We start from the raw sequence: 6117 nt of genomic DNA on the forward strand, positions 1-6117 counted from the left end.
ATAGCCGCATGTACGTCCTTCCATATAGTTGGCCAATAAAAGCCAGCTTGTAGGATTTTAGAGCAGGTCTTGGATGTACTTGTGTGTCCACCATAAGGCGCAGAGTGACAGTGTTGGATTATATTTTCTACCTCTTCTTCGGGTATACATCGACGGAAAATACCATCGGGGCCTCTTTTGAAAAGTAAGGGATCATCCCAGTAATAGTGTTTTATGTCGTGGAAGAATCGTTTCTTCTGCTGGTAAGATAAAGTAGGTGGAACTATTCCGGCAGCTAAATAATTGACTAGATCAGCGTACCATGGTGTGACAGATATAGCTAAGGTGGTTTCTACTTGCATGTCGGAGTTGTTCTCTTCCAAAGTAGCTATGAGTTTATCATACGAGAAATCATCATTAATGGATGTTCTTTCCGGTTCAAGGTTCTCAAGTCTAGAGAGGTGGTCTGCTACTACGTTTTCAGTTCCTTTCTTGTCCTTGATTTCTAAGTCGAATTCTTGTAGTAACAAGATCCATCTTAGGAGTCTAGGTTTAGCATCTTTTTTGTTAAAAGGTACCTGATAGCAGCGTGATCAGTGTAAACTATTATTTTGGCTCCTACCAGGTAAGAACGAAATTTATCTAGCGCAAATACCACTGCTAGGAGTTCTTTCTCGGTTGTGGCATAATTCATCTGTGCTTCATCCAGGGTTCTGCTAGCGTAATATATAACGTGAAGCTTTTTATCCTTTCTTTGTCCTAAAACAGCACCTACAGCATAATCACTGGCATCGCACATTATTTCGAATGGTTCATTCCAGTCTGGTGTCTGCATAATGGGTGCGGAGATCAATGCTTGTTTAAGAGTTTGAAATGCTTTTAAACAGTTATCGTCGAATATGAATTCAGCATCTTTCATCAACAGTCCGGTTAAGGGTTTAGTTATCTTAGAGAAGTCTTTGATGAATCGTCGGTAAAAACCGGCGTGTCCTAAAAAACTTCGTACTTCTCTCACAGTTCTTGGGGGTTGAAGATTTTCGATTACCTCTATTTTGGCTTTGTCTACTTCAATTCCTCTGTTCGAGATGATGTGTCCTAAAACAATGCCTTCTTGTACCATAAAGTGGCACTTTTCCCAATTAAGTACTAAGTTTACTTTTACACATCGCTCCAGAACTCTTTCCAGGTTTTCAAGGCATTCTTCGAAACTTTGTCCGTATACAGAAAAGTCATCCATAAATACTTCCATGATGTTTTCGAGAAAGTCGGCGAATATTGCCATCATGCATCTTTGAAAAGTTGCAGGGGCATTACACAGACCAAACGGCATTCGTCTATAAGCGAAGGTACCAAAAGGGCATGTGAATGTTGTCTTTTCTTGGTCATCAGGGTGAATTGGTATTTGAAAGAAGCCTGAATAACCGTCTAAATAACAGAAATGTGAATGTTTAGCTAATCGTTCTAACATTTGGTCAATGAATGGTAAAGGGAAATGATCTTTTCGGGTTGCTTTGTTTAGTTTCCTATAATCAATGCACATTCTCCATCCCGATTCGATTCGTTTAGTTATAGTTTCTCCTTTTTCGTTTTCAATAACGGTTATGCCTCCTTTCTTTGGTACGACGTGTACAGGACTAACCCATTTGCTATCAGATATAGGATATATAATACCTGCTTCCAATAACTTGGTTATTTCTTTCTTTACTACCTCACTTAGGATCGGATTTAGTCTTCTCTGGTGTTCCCTAGAGGTTTTACAGTCTTCTTCTAACATGATGCGGTGCATACAAATAGAAGGGCTTATTCCTTTAAGATCGGTGATGTGGTATCCTAGTGCGGTTGGATATTTTCTTAAGATATGTAGGAGTTTTTCTGTTTCGAGTCTTCCTAGATCTGCATTAACTATCACAGGTCGTTCAAGTTCTAAGTCTAGGAATTCATATCTCAGATTTTGGGAAGTGTTTTCAAATCAGGGGTTGGTTTGTTAAGACACTGCGTAGGATCCGGTGTTATTGCTAGGCATTGTTTAGATTTGTCCTCTAAAAGATAGTCTGATGATTTGTCTTCTCCTGACTCTGCTTCTTTTATGCATTCATCGATGATATCCATGAAGTAACATGTATCTTCTATTGCAGGTGCTTTCAAGAATTGGGAAAGAATGAATTCAATTTTCTCTTCGCCTACTTCGAAGGTGAGTCGTCCTCGTTTTACGTCTATGATTGCACCGGCAGTTGCTAAGAATGGTCTTCCTAGTATAATAGGTGTCGTATCATCTTCTCTAATGTCCATAATTGTGAAGTCAGTGGGAATGTAAAACTGACCTATGCGTACGGGAACGTTTTCAAGGATTCCTACAGGATATTTGATGGAACGATCTGCTAATTGCACAGACATTTTGGTCGGTCTTAATTCTCCCATTTCCAGTTTCTTACATATGGATAAAGGCATAACGCTAATTCCGGCTCCTAAATCGCATAAGGCTTTGTCGATGACAAATTTTCCTATGTGACAGGGTATAGAGAAACTACCCGGATCCTTGAGTTTAGGGGGCATGTTTTGGATTATAGCGCTACATTCGGCAGGGAGTGTAACGGTTTCGCTATCCTCAAGTTTCCTTTTATTAGAAAGAATTTCTTTTAAGAATTTAGCATATGAGGGCATCTGCGTAATAGCTTCGGTAAACGGAATTGTAACGTTTAATTGTTTAAGGAGATCAACAAATTTTCTAAATTGGCCTACATCTTTGGTTTTAACAAGCCTTTGAGGGTAAGGTATAGGTGGTTTGTAAGGTGGTGGAGGTACATAAGGTTCCTTCTTTTCTAGGGTTTCCTTATTACTCTCTTCCTTTTCCTTAGGTTCACTTTCCTCAGTAGATTTCTTAGGGTTTTGGTTTTCTATCCTTGGGTCAGACGGTCCTTCCACTTCCGTTCCACTTCTCAATATAATTGCATGAGCTTGGCTTCTCGGATTGGGTTGGGGCTGTCCAGGGAATGTACCAGTTGGTGCAGCAGTAGGTGCTTGTTGTTGAGCTACTTGAGATATTTGCGTTTCCAGCATTTTGTTATGGGTAGCCAGGGCATCTACTTTGCTTGCTAGTTGTTTAAGTTGTTCGCCAGTGTGTATGTTCTGGTTTAAGAAATCTTTATTGGTTTGTTGTTGGGAAGCTATAAAGTTTTCCATCATGATTTCCAAGTTGGATTTTCTAGGGGTATTATTGTTAGGATTCGGTTTCTGATATCCCGGAGGTATAGATGGGGCTTGACTTGGAGACTGTCCAGGTGCGTATAAAGCATTATTACTCTTATATGAGAAGTTTGGATGGTTCTTCCAATTTGGGTTATAGGTATTCGAAAGGGGCTTCCTTGAGCATAGTTTACTTGCTCTGCTTGGATTCCAGTCAAGAGTTGACATTCCGCAGGAGTGTGGCCTTGGATTCCACAGACCTCGCAATTCTGAGTTATAGCAACCACGGCGGCTGGAGGTGATACGTTTAAACTTTCAATTTTCTGGACCAAAGCATCCACTTTTGCATTGACGTGATCAAGGTTACTTATCTCGTACATGCCAGTTTTCGGTTGAGGTTTTTCCACCGTTGTTCGTTCGGTTCCCCACTGATAGTGGTTTTGGGCCATGCTCTCGATAAGCTGGTAAGCATCAGCGTAAGGTTTGTTCATTAGTGCACCACCTGCAGCGACGTCTATTGTTAACCTTGTGTTGTATAAGAGACCATTATAAAATGTGTGAATTACTAACCAGTCTTCCAAACCATGGTGTGGGCAAAGTCTCATCATGTCTTTGTATCTTTCCCATGCTTCGAAAAGAGACTCGTTGTCTTTCTGTTTAAATCCGTTTATCTGGGCTCTTAACATAGCTGTTTTGCTTGGCGGAAAATATCGGGCAAGAAAAACTTTCTTCAACTCGTTCCATGTGGTGACTGAGTTGGAAGGAAGAGATTGAAGCCATCTTCTAGCGCTATCTCTTAATGAGAAAGGAAAAAGACGAAGTCGAATTGCCTCTGAAGTGACACCATTAGCTTTAACAGTATCAGCGTATTGGACAAATACGGATAAATGAAGGTTTGGATCTTCGGTAAGATTTCCAGAGAATTGGTTCTGTTGCACAGCCTGCAACAACGAAGGTTTAAGTTCAAAGTTGTTTGCTTCGATTGCGGGCGGAGCAATACTTGAATGCGGTTCATCTTGCGATGGAGCGGCGTAATCTCTAAGAGCACGAGCTGGTTCTGCCATCTCGGTTAAGGAAGGAAAATCTTTGAGATCAGGAAGGTCTATAGGAGGGAGATTGTTTTCAGCACGATATTCCCGAATTCGTCGTAAGACTCGGAGATATAGTTCGATATCGTTGATTCGTAAATAGAGCGGTTCGCCTTGAGAGCGAGTGCGTGGCATACAAATCAACGAAAGAAAGAAAATAGAAGAAAAGAAACCTTAGTCTCTACAGCGTAACGGAAGAGTTACGATATCGATTGAATAAAAGTCCCCGGCAACGGCGCCAAAAACTTGATCGCTCAACTGGGTGAGTCGAGAATGGGATACAAACTGCAAGTGCACAGTTCTATCGCGTAGTTTTAAAAGATATCGATCCCACAGGGACTTATGAATCGATATACCGTTATCTAAGGTTACTACGTAAATCTAAGGTGAAAATGTTTGATTGTTTGGGAAAAAACTAAGAGCTAAACTAATATCTAGATTAAATATTAATAAAACGGATATCGGTATGTAGTTCGTCAAAACTAGGGAATCAAGTCTTTGTCGGTTTCTTGATTTTAAAATGAATCGTTTCGGTTAACTTTATTGGTTAAAGGTCCTATCTCAAACTCTCGCTCTGTTGAATAAACCATGATTTTATATTAATGTTGCTGTCACTTATAATTAAGTCAAAAACCATATTTTGAAAGCAATAAAGTTGCAGAAACTCTTTTTAAGAAAATACTGACCGTTTTAAACACCCTTATCTCAAACTCTCGCTCTGTTGACTTAGGTTATATAATTAAATCCAAATGCTTAACTCTCGTCCTCACATTCAATCTTTAAAAATACTTTTTGGAAAAGGTCAGAATTTAATTAACTCTAAAACTTGCTCTCGCCCTGATCTAGAATTAATGCCTAACTTACACTGTCCAGTTAAAATCTCAAACTCTCGCTCTATTGATTTTAACTTCTTTATGTCTTTTACTTTTGTAAAAAATCTTGTTATTAAACCTGTAAGTTGAGACCGTAAAAAGATTGATTTTGATTTTAAGTTTAGATAGACCGACTCAGTCTTGATCCCTTATTCTGCTTACTTTACATACCGATACCTAGGCAAATTAGCCAGACATGCTAAATAAATAAGAATTTATATCATGCATAAACAGACTCATTCCAGGCAGATAATATAGATAAATAATAAAACAAAATATAAATAATGATTAAAGAACCTGAATGCGTAATACAATAGTCTTGAACACTCCACCACAAGCCGGTAGGATTTGTTCTTGGATTCTTCAATTAAACAGTAAATTAAATCAAGGAAATAAAACTGGAATATAACGTAAGGTTAAATCCAGTATAAAGTTGCACAATAGTTTCCGGTGTAGAAACTATTATGCGAAAAATATCTAAAAGCTAAAACGGGAAAGGTAAATTTGCAAGGGAAAAAGAATGTAAAGCTTGCAAAAGAAATAAATAAAAAAACAATGTTAAGTGCTGGAAAGAAAAAAAAAAATAAGCAAAAGCGTGAAAAGAAAATTGGCAGAGCTTCGGCAATATGAGCGTGGAAAAACCGGAGAGACTTTTAGGTTTTTGAGATGGCTATTTATAATAGTGTTGGTAACTGCTTTCCGTTTCTCCCATTCTTCAACGTGGCTACATGCACGGCGTGGATATAGGAGACCAACTTCTCAACGTTCTTCTTCAAGTCTTTCTGAGGGCGTTACTTGCGCCAAAAAGGTAGTGGAATTGTGTGACGCTCGTCACACTATGTGTGACGTCCGTCACAAGGCTGTTTTGCGTGACGCTCGTCACGCACCCTGTGACGTCCGTCACAGGCACAACGTTGGTGACTTGTGCGCTTTGGGCTGGGCTTTGGCATTTGGTCCCTTTTCTCTCCTTTTTGCACCTCCTTTTCTTCCATTTT

The 6117-nt window shown here is 39.4% G+C and overlaps 1 pseudogene; it reads left to right on the forward strand.

The window, feature by feature from the left end:
• The first annotated feature begins 3741 nt into the window (after positions 1-3741).
• LOC127116407 (uncharacterized) lies at positions 3742-3841 on the forward strand (annotated as a pseudogene).
• The last annotated feature ends 2276 nt before the right edge of the window (positions 3842-6117 follow it).

The sequence above is a fragment of the Lathyrus oleraceus genome, chromosome 1 (genome assembly GCF_024323335.1).
Source record: "Lathyrus oleraceus cultivar Zhongwan6 chromosome 1, CAAS_Psat_ZW6_1.0, whole genome shotgun sequence".
Taxonomy (NCBI): Eukaryota; Viridiplantae; Streptophyta; class Magnoliopsida; order Fabales; family Fabaceae; genus Lathyrus; species Lathyrus oleraceus.